The sequence below is a fragment of the Otolemur garnettii genome, unplaced genomic scaffold (genome assembly GCF_000181295.1).
Source record: "Otolemur garnettii isolate 467f Iridium unplaced genomic scaffold, OtoGar3 scaffold00038, whole genome shotgun sequence".
NCBI classification, from domain to species: domain Eukaryota; kingdom Metazoa; phylum Chordata; class Mammalia; order Primates; family Galagidae; genus Otolemur; species Otolemur garnettii.
Genome location: NW_003852433.1, coordinates 4,882,568 through 4,901,251, shown reverse-complemented (window position 1 = coordinate 4,901,251; position 18,684 = coordinate 4,882,568). Strand labels below are relative to the sequence as shown.

General features: G+C 37.8%; 1 protein-coding gene and 1 pseudogene across 2 annotated transcripts in view; one reads left to right on the top strand and one right to left on the bottom strand.

Annotated features, from left to right (window-relative positions):
* Positions 1 to 18,684, bottom strand: part of MTMR3 (myotubularin related protein 3) — a 151,554-nt gene that overhangs the window by 120,866 nt on the left and 12,004 nt on the right. The gene's annotated exons all lie outside the window — the stretch shown is intronic.
* LOC105886992 lies at positions 14,443 to 15,274 on the top strand (annotated as a pseudogene).

The following is an 18,684-nucleotide window of genomic DNA, read 5'->3' as shown; positions in this document are numbered from 1 at the left end:
TGATTCTCTTGACTCAGTCTCCCGAGTAGCTGGGACTGCAGGCACCCAGCACAATGTCTGGCTATTTTTAAAAACAGGCATCTCACTCTTCCTCAAGCTGGTCTCCAACTTCTGAGCCAGGGCAATCCACCATCCTTGGCCTCCCAGAGTGCTAGAATTACAGGCGTGAGCTACTGCGCCCAGCCTAAAGAGACCCTATCTTGAAAGAGAAAGACAGAGAAGAGAAAAAGGAAAGAAGAAAGAAAAAGAGAAAGGAAAGGAATTGTAGAATATCCATACAATAGACTACTACTTAACAATTAAATGGAATAAACTACTACTACTTTTGATAACATGGATAAATCTAAAAGCATTATGCTAAGAGAAAGAGGAAAGACACAAAACAGTACATTCTGTATGACTCCACTTACACAACACCCTAGAAAAAAGGCAAAACTTGTGCAAATTATACCTCTATAAAGTTGGGTTTAGTGATTTTTCTTTTTAACCATTTGGAAACAAAGTCAAAGATATACATGTATGCGCTGGGCAAGACAAATATTTTCCCTAAATCTTAGTTATAGTAGGGCTCTGAGAAGTTAATGACTTGCCCCAAATTATACCACTTGTAACCATCATAACATTATTAGAACTATGTTTTAGGATACCAACCATTTTACTGAAACTCTAAACTTGGAATGTATGCTTTAGGGCTGACCATGAAGAGCTGTATAACTAAGACTCTTTCAATGGAGCTTCATAAACTGGATTTAATCCATAATGAAGCATTAAGGGAAGTTTCAATTTACTTAGGGCAAGCCAGCCAAAACAGATTAGGCTAAAAGTTGCATAGTGGTAACAAAGACATCTCAAATACTTGGCTTACCAAACTTCTGCCAATGGTCAAGTTTATTTTGGGACTGGAATATTTCAAAGCTCTTCATATTCCTTGCAATTCCTACACTTTACTCGCATTAATCAAAGGCTTCCAAAGCAACAATTCTGAAAGTTTTGAGTTCTCACCCTAATGTTACCCCTATGCAATTAGGGTCAAGTAGAAAAATCAGCTTTTGAAAAACAAAAACATAATGGCAACAGCTTATTGTTAGCAAGACAAGCTAATTAATCACATCAACTTGTCTAAAGAAAACAAAGACTTTTCTTCATCTCTATCACCAATTCATTTTGCAGAAGTCTCCTACTCCAAGAGTCTAGTGTCTAAACCAGAATCAGGCAATCCATGGAACTTAAAACAATTACTAATGGTTCACTAATGCTCATACATCCCTCATCTCTTCATTTCCTCTTATTTGTCCTGCTTTTCACCCAATTTACCTTCCCATGCTTTGTGCCCCTTTTACATAGTTACTACAGCTACTTATGAAGAAAAACAATAAAGGGTACATATATGCCTAATCCATGAAATTATGATTAAAATCTGACTTTTTTTTTTTTTGAGACAGAGCCTCAAGCTTTCACCCTGAGTAGAGTGCTGTTGCATCATAGTTCACAGCAACTTCCAACTCCTGGGCTCAAGCGAGTCTCCTGCCTCAGCCTCCCAAGTAGCTGGGACACAGGTGCCCGCCACAACACCTGGCTATTTTTTGGTTGCAGCCGTCATTGTTGTTTGGTGGGCCCGGGGTGGATTCGAACCCACCACCTTAGGTGTATGTGGCTGGCGCTTTAGCTGCTTGAGCCACAGGCTCCGAGCCACAATCTGACTCTTCTACTTATTACGGTGATAATCTCTTTAAAAGGAAGTTCTACACTGTATAAATAAATATACATAGTTGGAAAGGAATACTAATCCATTCTATATACATCATAAACACTTTTCTAAGAAAAGGATGTTGGGAGGTGGAAGATATTTTATTATTTTCATCCCACTGATCCTGAGTAGTAATTCAAATAGAAACTGAGTTTACTTATATATATTTAATACCTTGAGATAAAAGACCTAACTATCTTTAAATACTTAGAAAGCACACTCTAGGAATGACTAATATTAGATAGATTAGAACTCTAGGAGAAAAAAAAACCCAAGTCAAACTAACTTAAAATCAGAAATTACTGGCTCAAAAGACACTGAGGTAGTACACAGAAACAGAAAGAACCTTAGGACCAAGACCTCTAAAGACTCAGGGCCACTGGATCCATCTCTTTATCTCATGTGCCTCTTCGCTTGCTTGGCCTCATTCTCTGCCACTACAGACAGTCCTCCTGCTGGGGAAGAAGGCCGGGGAGTAGCTGGAAGCTGTCCCAGCTTCACAAGCCCAGAAGAAAATTTGCTCCTGTCATTTCTATCAATACCAGTAAAAAATGCCTACTGGCCTTTTGTGTCAAATATTAATCCCTATGCCAATCAGTACTACAAGGAGGATAAGTACAAAATTGGCTGGGACTGGTACACATGTTCAAACCTTAAACCACCAGAAAATGTAGAATAAAAAGCCTTACTGAATAAACTAAAAGAAATGACTTGCCACTATCTATAAGTTAACTTATTTTTATTTCATAAATTAAATGCAAGGATCTCAAGAACAAAAAAACCCAGGGAATACCCTGTTCCTTTTACTAGTACAATTAAATTTTAGGAGTACATCCCCAAATATTTTTTTTTAATCTGATTTTAAGGATACAATCTAGGAATTACCAATAATCCTATTAAATGTAAAAAATAAGAAAGTCTAATTCTCATTTTAGTATGCTGAACTAACCTATTATTACAGAACAGTCCTACCACAGGGCAAAAACGGAAAAAAGCCATATATTATATGAGCCCTATGTTATATGATAATTTAGTAAAAAACAGGACAATTTCATTTTTTATTTTATATATACATGTGATTATTAGGTTTCTACTTTTTGCCTTCACAGAATTAAAAAGGCTTAAAATTTACCAACAATAACAATGTTCAAGATAAGGACTAGAAACAAAAACCTCATAAAGAATTAATGAAGATAAATACATTCAGAAAAGAAATTAGAAGATTACTGCAATGAAGTATCAGAACAATCTCATTTTAAAAATTTACTCAATAATGGAATCAATCAGGCTCAGTGGCTAAGGTGCTATCTGGTTCAAACCCGTCTGGACCTGCCAAACGACGACAGTTACAACAAAAAAATAACCAGGTGTTGTGGTGAGCACCTGTAGTCCCAGCTATTTGGGAGGCCGAGGCAAGAGAATCACCTAAGCCCAAGTGTTTGAGGTTGCTATGCGCTGTTACACCATGGCACTCTAACCAAGGGCAACAAAGTGGAACTCTATCTCAAAAAAAAAAAAAAATACAAAAAATACAAAAATGAAGAGTTGGCTCGGCACCTATGGCTCAAGTGGCTAAGGCACCAGCCACATACATCTAAGGTGGTGTGTTCGAATCCAGCCTAACAACGATGGCAAAAAATTGCCAGGCCTTGTGGCAGGCACCTGTAATCCCAGCCACTTGGGAGGCAGAGGCAGGAGAGTGGCTTGAGCCCAGGAGTTGGAGGTTGCTGTGAGTTCTGATGCCACAGCACTCTACCCAGGGGGACAGCTTGAGGCTCTGTCTCAAAAAAAAACAAAAAAAAAAATGAAGAGTTACAATAGTATAGAGAAGGCAAGGTCCCTGATTATAATAATTGTAATAGCCAACACATAGCTCTCTTCTAAACTGCTTCACCATTTATTAGTCATTAATTTTATAAACTTACAATGTAAGTAAATAATATTTTCCTTATTTTATAAAGAAGGAAACTAAGGCACAGAGATTAGGTAACCTGCCCAAGTCATAAAGCTAGCTAATAAATAACAAGACAATGTAAGAAATTAAGCAGGAATAGCAATACATAAAGCAAATTCAGAGCTAAAAGGGCCAATGTCAAAGCACTCAATCTCAAAAAGGCAGAAAAGCAGCACAAATTAAGAAGCAAAGTTTTTTTTTCTCTCAGTGCAATGAAACCAGATTCAAATTACAAAAGGGGGGGAACAATCTGTAGTCTCAAATTATACAAAAGTCTCAAATTATACAAAAGTATCAAAAGTAACATATTTCGAGCAGCTCCTGTGGCTCAGTGGGTAGGGGGCGCCGGCCCCATATACTGAGGATGTCAGGTTTGAACCCAGCCCCAGTCAAACTGCAACAACAACAACAATAAAAAAAAAAAAAAAATAGCCAGGCATTCTGGCAAGCACCTATAGTCTTAGCTATTCAGGAGGCTAAGGCAAAAGAATCGCCTAAGCCCAGGAGTTGGAGGTTGCTGTGAGCTGTGACACCACAGCACTCTACTGAGGGCAATAAAGTGAGACTGTCTCTTAAAGTAAATAAATAAATACCATATTTCTTAAGTAAAGAAAGAATGCTAACTTCTGAAAAGCACATTCTTCAAAAGTTTAGGTCTGGAATAGCTTAACGATGTAAGATTCTCTTCTGTCAACAAGAAAAAATGAAAGGCAACTAAAGACTACAGAAAAAAAAAAAAGAAAAGCACATTCTGGAGAAAGCTCATACTAAATAAATGAAACTTTAAAAATACTCTTTAGAGATAAGGCTAAGTGAATATACCATACTGACAGGTTGGCTCATTTCACTTATTTTATGGCTTCCTATTTCTCAATTAAAAATGCTAAACATGATAATACTTTACCATAAAAAAAATTATAGGCAATTGCTTTTAGCTATTTGCTATATTCATTCAAGCATAATTTTTAGGAATGGAAAGTTAGTTTTCAGAGTATTTAGGTGTTTTCTTATCTCTGAGACAAACTTCAACAACATGAAAAAGGCATACTCATGCTATTTCCAGAGCGGCAACAGTTAAGTGTAGTGATTAGAGAAGATTATTTGCCACCTAGAAAAACTTATGGTTATGAAATTGGATTTATAACTGAAGCCGCAATCAATCACTCTAATCCACAAAAACAATCAGTATCTATTTCACAGTATTGAAGGCCACTTTCATACTATTTTTTACTCTTAAAACATGTGATGCTAACGAGTCAAAGGGTCTTTTCCTCAGAACCAAGCTGATTCTGGTCTTGCTTTGGTTTCTTCTGGTCTGTTCAGACAGACAGTAGCTACAGTGTCCAACATGAACATGATACTTGTGCTTACCACTGAGCTAAGTATATTCCCTTAGCTCCAGAAAACTGATATGTCATTGAACTTCTTGAGTTAACCCTTAGTCACTATAAGGCTATTCTCATCCAGACACAGAGAAGGAAATAGCACTGCAGTCCCACAAAGGTTATTATCAAAGTGAATCCTCAATCTGCTCCCCACTCCCAAATTTTACAAGATTGTTAGGGAAAAAATCTTATGGGCATCCTACTATGTAAGTACTTCCTACCTATGTACCATTATTCCCAGGAGGTACAAGAGCAAGATCCCATCTTGATTTCTTGGCTGCCTTTTACTGATGTACTCACAGCATAAAGCTTTGAAATATGATCCTGAGGGAGGTCACTCCCTTCAAAGTGTCTATCATTACTGCTTAGTGAGTCAGCTCCTGGACCACTGCCAATGTACTTTCTGTTTGGTTTATCATGAAACCATATTCCTGCAGAGTTGGAAAAGTGGCCAAAACATGCATTTCAAAAGACTCCCTCAAAGTATTAATCAAAGAAAGGATACAGATACATATCTAAGCAAGCCACTCAGCTGTTCAGTAAGAGAGTATGAATACAAAGAGCGGGAGGGTTAAGTAGTTTTCATGTTTAACAGTTCTCTTATGCACAAGTATCCAAAATTGTCCTAATGATTGAGATTTTATGCAAATAGGTTCGTTTAAAATTTTCTGCCTTTGAGGAAAAAGTCATCTTAACACTGAAGTTAATAAAAACTTGAGATACTCCAGAAATCTCTTAAGTTTCATCAAATATTCACTGAATGAAAAAAAATCTACTCTATCATACCTTTTTAAAGGAACCCATTAAGAAAAAAGTTTGTAATTCTTAGTCTCCAGGAGGTGATACAATGTTGGGAATGGGAAAAGGGTAAATGTAGGGCAACTGAAGTAGCTCCACGGAATAGCAAGGGGAAAACTCCTAGCTCTGAACAAAAGAAATGTTAATAATGCTTTCGGAGTATACAAAGTGAAATAAATACTCATATATGGTACTGGTCTCTTGAGAAGACACTAATGTTTTTCCTATAAACTTTAAAAAACAATATGGGCATGATAACGGGCATTTGTAGTCCCAGCTACTCCAGAGGCTAAGGCAGGAGAATCACTTGACAAGACCAGCAAGACCCCCAACTCAAAAATAAATAAAAAACAAAACCATCTGGGTGTCACCTGTGGCTCAAAGGAGTAGGGCGCCTGCCCCATATGCCAGAGGTGGCCAGTTCAAACCCAGGTTCGGCCAAAAACTGCAAACCCCCCCCCAAAACCAAAATCCCACCATGTAAGCAAAAGCTCAGGATAAATCAGAGCTTATTTCAGGTTTAACAATAAACAGATATATAATGACTCTGAAAAAAGGTAATAATACATTTAGATTAACAGGTTTAAGAAATTTACCAAAATTTAAAATATGCTTATGAAGCTTCTAGTGCATAAGTTTAAAATATCCACCAAAACCCCATAAAAGTTGCTTTAATAAAAAAGGGGAAGCCCTACAAACCCAATAATAAAAGACACAAGTTCAAAAACACTAAATACGTAAAATATATAATTCCATATAGCAGTTATGTTAAAGGCAAGATATTCCCTAACAAGTAAATTCAAACAACTTGCATTTAATTTAGAATGCTTCAAAGAACATTATCTTACACCAAGGAAGTACTTTATCCAAACAAAACCCAAGCACCAAAGGGTACTGTGGGAGCCAAACTAATTAAGTCACAAGTCCAACCACCTCCTTTTGCTGTTTATTCAGAACAACAGGCCTCCACATACCAAGGACCTTATCATACCTAGTGTTACAGCCCACATCCTGACCCCCTCCCCTTTGTCCCACTAGCCCCCTTATGCATTCAGCCCACATCCTGACCCCCCCCCCTTTTTGCACTCGCCACTCTACTCTGCACTCGCCCCACTTGCAACCTTTATCCCTTCCTCTCATTTGCTCACCTGAGACAAAGAAGACTCGTCCCTGAGCCAATCAACCCTGAACACGACCACCCTGTATCTGTCAGTTTAGGACAGACATGGTTTACCTACCAATAAGGGGATGGGGTAGGATGGTCTAATGGGAGGGAAGAGGGAGAGGTATAAAGGGAGTTTCTAGATAGTCTGTAAGGGCTGTTCTCGCTTTTTCTTAAAGGGCAGCCCAGGCTCTGAGCTTGAATGAATAAAACTCCTCGTACCTTTGCAGCGATGTTCAGACTCTTCAGAGTGGTACTTGAATTAAGTCTGGGGGTTAACAGGTACAACCATCTTAATTTATATTAATATTTCAGAATTCCCTACCCCTTAAGAGTTATACACATGGTAGAAGAACTCAAGTAGTATTCACTCATCTATGAAATTTTAAAGAAACAGATCAAATTTTTATTTATACAGTTGACCCTTAAACAACATAGGTCTGAACAGTATGGGGTCCACTTACAATGGGCTTTTTTCCCCCAACCAAATACAAATTGAAAATGTAGTATGTAAGTATTCACCAAAAGGGAGGGCTAGGGGTACAAGTGAATCTAAGAGTAGAATGTGAACGTTTTAAAACAATAACTGAGAAAATGACATGAAGGCTGTGTTGACCAGTTTGATGGAAGTATTTCGGATTGCATGTGAAAACCCCACACTGTACCCCAGAAGTGCATTAATGTACATAGTTACCATTCAATTAAAAAAAAAAAAGGGAGGGCTGACTTTTCACTCACTCAGGTTCCAGAAGGCTCACAGAGGAACTTGAGTTATGTGCCAATTTGGGTAGACATGGGAGTTCTGAAGCCATTTCCCACGTATGAGATCAATTAAGTCCACAAACTCATCCTAGAAAAAGTGCTACATACCTCATTGCTGAATGTCACTACAGTCATATTCAAAATACTCCCCTTAGGAAACTATGCACAGATGCCAGTACCTAGTCCATCCTTAAAAGCACTTTTCTAGGATAAATTCACAAACTTAACTGCCAGACCTCGTATGATGATAGCTCTGGTGTACATTTCAGAAAGAGTTCCAAAAGTACTTCGAAGGTTTTTCAGCTTAATTAAGTCCCATTTGTTAATTTTTGTTGCTGCAATAGCCACTGAAGTCTTCGTCATAAAATCTTTCCCCACTCCAACATCATCAAGAGTTTTCCCCACACCTTTAAAGATTTTTATCATTTCATGTCTTAGATTTAAGTCTCTTATCCATCTTGAGTCAATTTTTGTAAGTCAATTTTTGTAATTTTACATGTGGTTATCCAGTTTTCCCAGTAGCATTTGTGGAATAGGGATTCTTTTCCCCACTGTATGCTTTTGTTTGGTTTATCAAAGATCAGACGGCAAGTAGAGACTGGTTTCATCTCTTAGTTTTCTATTCTGTTCCATGTCTATGTCTCTGTTTTTGTGCCAATACCATGCTATTTTGATTACTGTGGCCTTATAATATTGCCTGAAGTCTGTTAGGGTGATGCCTCCAACTTTGTTTTTATTGCTAAGAATAGTCTTAGCTATACAGGGCATTTTCTGGTTCCATACAAAACGAAGTACTATTTTTTCCAGTTCTTCAAAATATGATTTTGGTATTTTAATGGGGATTGCATTGAATCTATAGATTGCTTTGGGTAGAATAGACATTTTGACAACGTTGATTCTTCCCAGCCAAGAACATGGTATATGCTCTTCAGTTAAGAACACAACAAGCAAAGCTAAAAGACAACCTTCAGAATGGGAAAAGATATTTGCAGGGTTATCAATCTGACAAAGGCTTGATAACTAAAATCTATAGAGAACTCGAATTATTTAGCACAAAAAGAACAATCCCGTCTACCTTTGGGCAAGAGTTATGAATGGAACCTTCTCTGACAAAGACAGACAAATGGCTGACAAACATTTGAAAAAATGTTCATCGTCCCTGATCAGGGAAATGCAAATCAAAACCACCCTGAAATATCATCTAACTCCAGTGGGAACAGCCCATATCCCAAAGTCTTAAAGCTGCAGATGCTGGTGTGGATATGGAGAGAAGGGAACACTTTTATACTGCTGGTAGGAATGCAAAGTAACACAACCTTTTTGGAAGGAAGTATGGAGAATCCTCAAAGAACTCAAAATAGACCTCCCATTTGATCCTGCAAACCCATTACTAGGCATCTACTCAGAAAAAAAATCCTTCTATCGTAAGGACATTTGCACTAGACCATTGATTGCAGCTCAATTTATAATCACCAAAATGTGGAAAAGCCTAAATGCCCACTAACCCAAGAATGGATTAACAAGCTGTGGTAAATGTATGCCACAGAATACTATTCAGCCACTAAAAAAGATGGACCCTTTCATCTTTTGTATTAATCTGGATGGAGGTGGAACACATTCTTCTTAGTAAAGCATCACAAGAATAAAGAAGCAAGAATACAATGTACTGTATTATAATATGAAGGCAACAGACGATCTAATACAAGGAGGGGATAGGGGAATGAGGGATGGAGGAGAGGGGAAGAGCGAAAGGGAGGGGGGTTACAGTGTATATAGCACACCTCTTAGGGGCAGGACAAAATTACAAGAGGGACTTTACCTAACAACCACAATCAGTATAACCAAATTCTTTGTACCCTCAACGAATCCCAAACAATAAAAAAAAAAAATTTTTTTTGTTTAATTGCTTTGAAGGGACTCAATGCTGGCATCAGTGCATAGCTTCCCAAGGGCAGTACTTTGAAGGTGACCATAATACTATTTCCCCAAGATGTAGGGAGCACTTTTTCTAGGATGAGTTCACAAACTTAACTGCCCAACCTTGTATACAGATGAACAACTACAGGATATGTGCTTTCTGTATTATTCTCTGCAAAACCATTAAAAATGGAAAAATGTATGATAAGTTTCTCACTCCATTCTGATCTAACAAACAGCTCTAAGAATTGTATGTAATAGAGGGCAGCAAACCGTTGCTATTTAAATCTTGGTACAGTGTTAAATTTCCATATGTCATCTATGATAATGATTAAAAAGTTTATCTCTAGCACTGGTCCTTGTTCTCAATCCTGTCCCTAACGCTCCAACTGCCTAATATACTTGTACTTCATTGTCCAACTGCTTCCACGTTTAAAACCAAAACACACACATCCCAAAATTGTTCACCTTCCTGCTAAAATCACCTCCCCTTGCTACTTACTGTATTATCTTTCACTGTTCTTGCTTCTTGCATTTACCATCTTTCAACTCTTTAAAATTGATCCTTAGTAGCAAGAGGGTGTGGTATTGTATTGTTATCACGGTAGTAAGAGTAGTAACCACCAGAACTAGTAAAAATATGTGGTGCTTACTAGTGATTAGCTACCATTATAAGCACCTGCTGAATTCTCACAAGAGCCCTAAGAAATAGGTTCTGTTGTCTCCGTTTTAAAACTGAGAAGTTAAGGAACCTGCCCAAGTATCACTGGGAGTTTAAGCAGTTAAACCAACATCTTGAGGTAAGAAAGAAGAAAAGAGAACTCTGAGGTGCTAGAATTTTTCTCAAATATGTTTATAGACTTTGATAACCAATTACATTATCTAGATGAACAAAAGAATGCAACTTGTAATTTAAGAGCTACTAAGAACAAAAAATATGAAACTATGCACTGAAGAGTTTTACCTACAAATTTATCTATTTAATAAGTATGTATCCCCACCTGCTTAGTTTTTTAAAATTCTAATGATTTGGCTCGGTGCCTGAGGCTCAAGTAGGTAAGGCGCCAGCCACGTACACCTAAGGTGGCGGGTTCGAATCCCCAGGCCGGACTGCCAAACAACAATGACAGCTGCAACCAAAAAATAGCCAGGCGTTGTGGCAGGCGCCTGTGCTCCCAGCTACTTGGGAGGCTGAGGTAGGAGACTCACTTGAGCCCAGGAGTTGGAGGTTGCTGTGAGCTGTAATGCCACGGCACTCTATCCAGGGGGACAGCTTGGGGCTCTGTCTCAAAAAAAAAAAAAATCTTGTAATGTACACTGTAAATCATTAGAATTTTATTTTGTTTTATTTTTATTTTTTTGAGACAGAGCCTCAAGCTGTCCCCCTGGGTAGAGTGCCGTGGCATTACAGCTCACAGCAACCTCCAACTCCTGGGCTCAAGTGAGTCTCCTACCTCAGCCTCCCAAGTAGCTGGGAGCACAGGCGCCTGCCACAACGCCTGGCTATTTTTTGGTTGCAGCTGTCATTGTTGTTTGGCAGTCCGGCCTGGGGATTCGAACCCGCCACCTTAGGTGTACGTGGCTGGCGCCTTAGCCGGTTGAGCTATAGGCGCCGAGCCACACAAGATTATTTATATTAAATAGATTATGCTCATTCCAGAGTAAGCTTTTTTAGGGGTGAAATTTACTAAGCAATTTAAAATTTTATACAAAAATTACAGGCTTTTTCAGGTTCTATAATAAAGTTATAAAAGCTCTAGTCACCATATTTTTTGAAACCATTTTAAAAAACACACATGCTCATGCACATGTGTTTATGAATGAATAAATTTTAGGTAAAATGTTAAAGGGATTTTAATATTAAAGGAAGTAAATAATCCAAACAGTACTGGTAAATTAGTCACAAATTCCCTTAGGATTAAAAAAATGTATTTTTAAAAGAAAACTACCTAGTGCTTACACACCTGGCAGTTTTATAAGAAAAGGAGCTTTGTCAAGGAGGGAATAAAACCCAATAAATATTAACATCAATCTTTCATGCACATGTGTTTATGTGCATAAATGCTTTCATAGCAGGTTTTTCTCACTTTGTCACCCTCAGTTGAGTGCTGTATTGTCACAGCTCACAGCAACCTCACACCCACCTCATACCCTTAGGCTTAAGCGACTCTCTTTCCTCAACCTCCGAGTAGCTGGGACTAGAGGAACCCACCACAAGGCCTGGCTATTTTTAGAGATGAGGTCTTGCTCTGGCTCAGGCTGGTCTCAAACTCATGAGCTCAGGTGACTCACCCACCTTGGCCTCCCAGAGTGCTAGCTAGGATTATAGGCATGAGCCACAGCGCCTGGCCATAGCAGTTTTACTCTTAATTACCAAAGACTGGAAATAACCAAAATGAGCTGAGGAATGAATGAATAAAGAAACTGGTCTATCCATACAATAGAATGCTATTCAGCAACAAATATTACTGATATACAAAACATGAATTACTTTAGTCCCAGCTACTCAGGAGACTGAGGCAAGAGAATTGCCTAAGCCCAGGAGGTGGAGGTTGCTGTGAACTGTGAGGCCACTGCACTCTACTGGCACCCTAGGGCAATAAAGTAAGACTCTGTTTCTTTAAAAAAAAAAAAAAAAAACATGAATTAATCACAAAATGCATTAAATAAGCCACTCTCAAAAGGCTACATATTGAACTGGGCAGAATAGCTTGAAGCTTGAAACCAGGAATTAGAGGCTATGCCAGACAACACAGACCCATATCTTTTAAAAAGCTACATACTGCGGCTCGGCGCCTGTGGCTCAAGTGGCTAAGGTGCCAGCCACATACACCTAAGGTGGCAGGTTCGAATCCAGCCCGGGCCCACCGAACAACAATGACGGCTGCAACCAAAAAATAGCCGGGCGTTGTGGCAGGCGCCTGTGGTCCCAGCTCCCTGAGCGGCAGGAGACTTACTTGCTTGAGCCCAGGAGTTGGAGGTTGCTGTGAGCTTTGATGCCACTGGCACTCTACCCAGGGGGACAGCTTGAGGCTCTGTCTCAAATAAAATAAAAATAAAAATAAAAATAAAAGCTACATACTGCATGATTCCATTTATATGGAATTATAACAAAAAGATAAAACAACAGAGACAAAACAGATCAGTGGGTGCCAGAGACTGGAGGTAAGGGAATGGCTACCTACATTAAGGGCTATGAGGACATTTTTGAGGAACTACTCCATATCTTGATCATAGTGGTGATTGCACAACTACATGTTTCCAAAACTAGCAGAACCATACTCAGAAAGATATAATTTATGTCATGTATATTTTTAACCATAGGTACGACAGAATATTAATTATTGCTATAATACCAATATCAGATAGATGCTGCTTAAACTGAAATAAGAACACTAAATCTGTCTGGTATGCTTCCAAATTTGACAACTCCCTTTAACATTTTACCTAAAAATCCAAATAGTACTGGTAAATTAGCTGCAAATTCCCTTATATAATTATTTTTTAATCCTTTTTAAAAGAAAACTACCTAGTGCTTACACATCCTGGCAGTTTTAAGAGAAAAGGAGCTTTGTCAAGGAGAGAATAAAACCCAATAAATATTAACATCAATCTTTTCCAGAATCATGACAGCCAAAACAAATTAAGCTCCTCTCTGAGTTCTGGCTCAAATAAAACAAATTTTTTTTTTTGGCCAGGGCTGGATTTGAACCCACCACCTCCAGCATATGGGGCCGGCACCCTACTCCTTTGAGCCACAGGCGCCACCCTAAAATAAAATTTTTATTTCCAAAAACCTCCAAGAGATTATTACAAGATCTTAACATTTGTTTGAAAAATTTTAAGTGTATTCACATTAACTAAGCAGTATAGCAAAATGGTTAAGAGTTCACACTCAAGAATTCAACCCACCTGGGCAAGTTATTTAACCTCATTTTGCCTCAATATCCTCATCAGTAAAACTGGAATAATAGTCTGAGAATACGCCTAGACAATTAAATGAGTTAGCACATGTAAATCAGTTAGTGCCTGGCATATTTAAGCAAGCCTCAGTAAGTATTAACCCAATATAAACGAATGGTATTAATAATCACCAACTATGTAGCCTTAAATTATTTCACCTTTGTTCATAATTCTGCTCTGTAAGTGGCCTGAATTAAGACCTACCCAGTAATACTATTCCTATGACTTTTCCCTGAATTACACCTAGTCCCTTTGCCAAAAAAGGTTAAATATTTTCCCTGCTGTATAGAAAAATCTAAGGACTAAATAAGTTAAATGACTTACCCAAAGACATAGTAACATGAGGGAAAGCCAAGATCAGGATCTAGTATTTTGAGATTCCTTCATACTTGGTTCTCTCCAAAATTTTTAGCCCTCCAAGAATTCCTTCCCTCCTGACAAAGATAGAGGTATAATGTGCCAAAAAGCCCTCCAAGTTAATCATTTTAAAAACTCATTCAGCTATACATTGGTTTTATGCTCTTTTCTGCATATTTTATATCATAAAAGTAAAATATGTTTTATCATTAAGTGTTTTCATATACAAATAGAAGTAGTGGAGAAGTTCTAGCAAAAGCTAAAAGGAGAGAAGAGAAATTCAGCAAATTATGTTTTAGAATTTTGTGAGGGGGTGAAAGTTTTTAATTAAAGTGTACTATACAGCTTTTCTGGTTGTGAGACAGATGGTGAGGAGCCCCAATCTACGCCCATAGCCATGCTATCCACGGGCTCATGACAGTCAACACAAGTCTTCAGACACAAGAAAACTGCCACAGCTATGGCACACTACAAAACTAGCAGTGGCCTGCCTCATTAAGGTGAACTGGCAGCCCCTGAAGACAACTGAGCCACACATGCTACAAAGAAAGCTACTGGAACCTGCTCTGCTTCTGGGACAGAAGGGAGCAGTTTGTTAGTGTGGACATCACTGCCCACGTGAAGGGTGGTGGGTCATGTGGCCCAGATTTATGCTATCTTTCACTCCATCTCCAAAGTTCTGGTCGTCTATTACCAGAAATACGTGGATGAGATTTCCAAGAAAGAGAGAACAAAGACATTCTCATCCAGCATGACTGCTGGTAGCTGACCCCTGTTACTGCTAATCCAAAAAGTATGGAGGCCTTGATACAGGAGCTCACTACCAGAAATCTTGTAGATAAGTCCATCACAAGGATCAGGGTTCAGTACTATAATAAACAATAGTTGTAGGACGTTAAGATTAATTTTTTTTAATGTAATAAACATGCAAAGCATATGTCTTAAGTACACAACTCCGTGATTCTCAGAAACTGAATGCAATCATGAAATTACTGCTCATAACAAGATACAAAACATTGCCATTACCTATCTCTCTTATCCTCCCCATCAAAGATAAACCATTCTTCTTACTTCCATTCCCATCTATTAGTTTTGTCTGTTTTTTTAACTTCATAGAAACGGAGTCACAAAGTATGTCCCATGTGCACAGGTTCTTTCATATATACTTTAATTTCTCTTCTTGCCAACAAAATAGGTAAGCCTAAGAGTATATCAATACTATCAAAAACTCAAATTTAAACCATAAATATATCAATGCTATCTAGTATATAGTATAGTATACTATATATACTATATATATCGTATAGTTATATATAGTTATATCAATACTATCAAAAACTCAAATTTAAACCATAAATCATTATTAAAACAAAACTATTTCTCAGCCAACAAAACATCTAAAATATTGATTTATGTAAAGGCACGTATAACTGGCAATTCCTCTCTCTTCAGTGAGTTGTTTTTGTTTTTGTTTTGTTTTTTTGAGACAGAGTCTCTCTCTGTCACCCTGGATAGAGTGCCTTGGCATTATAGTGCACAGCAACCTCTAACTGTTGGGCTTGAGGAATCCTCTTGCCTCAGCCTCTCCAGTAGCTGGGACTACAGATGCCTGCCACCACACCCAGCTAATTTTTCTATTTTAGTAGAGAGGGGTCTTTATCTTGCTCAGGATAGTCTCGAACTCCTGAGCTCAGGTGATCCACCCTCCTCAGTTTCCCAGAGTACTAGGATTAGAAGCATGAGCCACCATGCATGGCCTCCAGTGAGATTTCTAAGACAAATTTTCCAAGTTACTTTTAATTAGAGAAAATAAAGAGATCCAAAATATTAAAGTATATTATTCTTATATTGATAAAATGTGAATAACTTATTTTTTAAAAGATAGCAGGAAAAAAAGGTAGAGAAGTCATGAAAAGAGTTCAGACCACAATTCATATAGCTACATTCTTTACATTTTGCCCTTATAAAAGAGAACTGTCAATTATAGCCAACAGTGAACATCAAATAAAGTTAAAATATGAATATCTGAAACACCTGAATACATAATTCTAACAGCATTTTGACAGCACTGTAACAAAATTTTTAAAGAACTAAATGCTTCTATTCAATCCTGTGATCTATTGCTAACCTGTATCATTGTTTCATCTTAAAATTGTATATAATTAGCACTGTCCAACACAGTAGCCACTAGCAACAGGACTATATAAATTTAAATTTAAACTAAGTGAAAGTTTAAAATTTAGTTCCTTGGTTGCCCTAATGAAATTTCAAGTGCTCAGTATATACTAGACAGCATAGGTAACATTTCCATCATCACAGGAAGTTCTTTCTATTGAACAACACTGTTCCATATATGATGATGTTTCCTCTGCTACTCACACCATAGCCCCTTACAGCCTATTCTGCTAAAACTAAGTAAATGACAACCAAGGACTAGTAAGGATCACAAAATCCAATTATTTCCTTAGCTCTCATCTTCCTTGATCTCTCTCAAACTCAGTTAATTATCACTCATTTGAAGGTATCTCTTTTCCTTGGACTCCGATTTGCCTCATTAACTGACTTTATGTTTTTTAATTCTAGCTTCTCCCATCCCCCTAAATGTGGTCCTCAATCTGTTCTAGGTTCACAATCCAATCCAGACTCAGCTTACCTTTCTTCTTACTTCAAATTCTCTATCTTTAAGCTCCTGTAGGACATTTTTACTCAGACATCCCCTGGCCTCAATGTTAAATTGTGACAGGTTTCATTTTAGTCCCGTCACAAAACCAGCTCCTCCTCCCAATTTCTACATTTCTGTACGAACATTATTCTCCTAGACCCAAAATCTATCAACTCTAAATCACTGCCCCTAACCCACCATTTAACTAGTCACAAATACTTTTCTTTAAGGTGTCAACTATGTTCCATCTTAATCTAGCCACCTGAATTACCATTTTGCTACCACTTTAACTGAGGTCCGTAATACTAAATTCTAATTACAAACTGTTCACTACAATCTTTGCCTGCACCCACTTTTGTATGCTGCAACCAGATATGTCTTCCCCAACACTCTTTCATCTCAAAAGCCTAAAAGAACTCAGTACAAACAGAAAAAGAAAATCCCAACAGTTTAATGATTTGATACCAACTATATGCAGCAAACATACTTTACAAATTTATCTTGAACTACTACTCTACCTTCTCGTCTGTGCTAAACTCAAACTGTTCCCCAAACACAACTATGTGTCTTACTTACATAAACTTGGAACTTGTCCCAGTCTCACTTACACAATTTTAATAACAAATTGCCTTATATCATGAAACTACCCATCTCAGCACCCCTTATGTAGCACCCATTTTGAACACGTCTAAGTGAACAGCCCAGGAATAAGAAAATTTCAAATAAATATATTGGTTTAGCTTTAATACAAAAGCATCGACATTTATCCATCACATGCCCATGGTACATTGAAAATTTTAAAAAGCTCAAATATTTATTGCACGGAATTGTATTCTCTGGGAATTTATTCACAGAATTATTTCCAATTTTTTTTTTTTTTTGAGACAGTCTTACTTTGTCGCCCTCAGTAGAGTGCCATAAAATCACACTTCACAGCAACCTCCAACTCTTGGCTTAAGCGATTCTCTTGCCTCAGCCTCCTAAGTAGCTGGGACTACAGGCACCTGCCACAATGCCCAGCTATTTTTTGTTGCAATTCTCATTGCTGTTTTAGCTGGCTGGGGTCAGGTTGGAACCTGCCACCTTGGGTATATGGGACCAGCACCCTACCCAGTGAACCACAGGTACTGCCCCCACAGAATTATTTTTAGAAAAAATAATCCCACAATTATTCAACAGTCTAAACATAAGAATGGCTCTCACACAGCACTTTTTCACATTAAAAAAAAAAACCCCAAATCCCTAGATTCATCAGTAAAAGATGAGGTAAATAACTACAGTGTATCTGTGAAAAGTTAAAAAAAAAAAAAAACTACAGCGTCCTTAAGAATTAGATAAATCTACATTTTATGATAGGGTGAAATATCTGTAAAAATACACTATTATTATTGGGAGAAAAAACAAATTATAGAACTATATTAACATTGATCCTATTTAAGAAAAATTTTTACATTTCTATGTTTGTTGAATACAACTATCAATAGAGGACTAAAATTATGTTCTATTCATGCAACTGAATACTACATACCTATTAAAATATATGAAGTAAACATTTGAGGTTGGACAAGTAAGTTCATTAACTCATCCTAGAAAAAGTACTACATACTTCATTGCTGGGTTATCACTATACTCACCCTCAAAGAACTCCCCTTAGGAAGCCATGCACCCATGCTAGTGCCTTGTCCACCCTTCAAAGCAATTTTTTAACTCTCCTTCTGGAATGGCCATCAGAGCTGTCATCATATAAGGTCTGACAATTAAGTTCACAAACTCATTCTAGAAGAAGTGTTTTGAATGGTGTAGGCACTGGCATCGGTGCATAACTTTCCAAGAGGAGTACTATGAAGGTAACCTCAGTGATATTCATCAGGGAGGTATGCATCACTTTTTCTAGGATGTGTTTGTTAACTTAATCCTACATGGCTCAGCACCTGTGGCTCAAGTGGCTAAGGCGCCAGCCACATACACCTAAGGTGG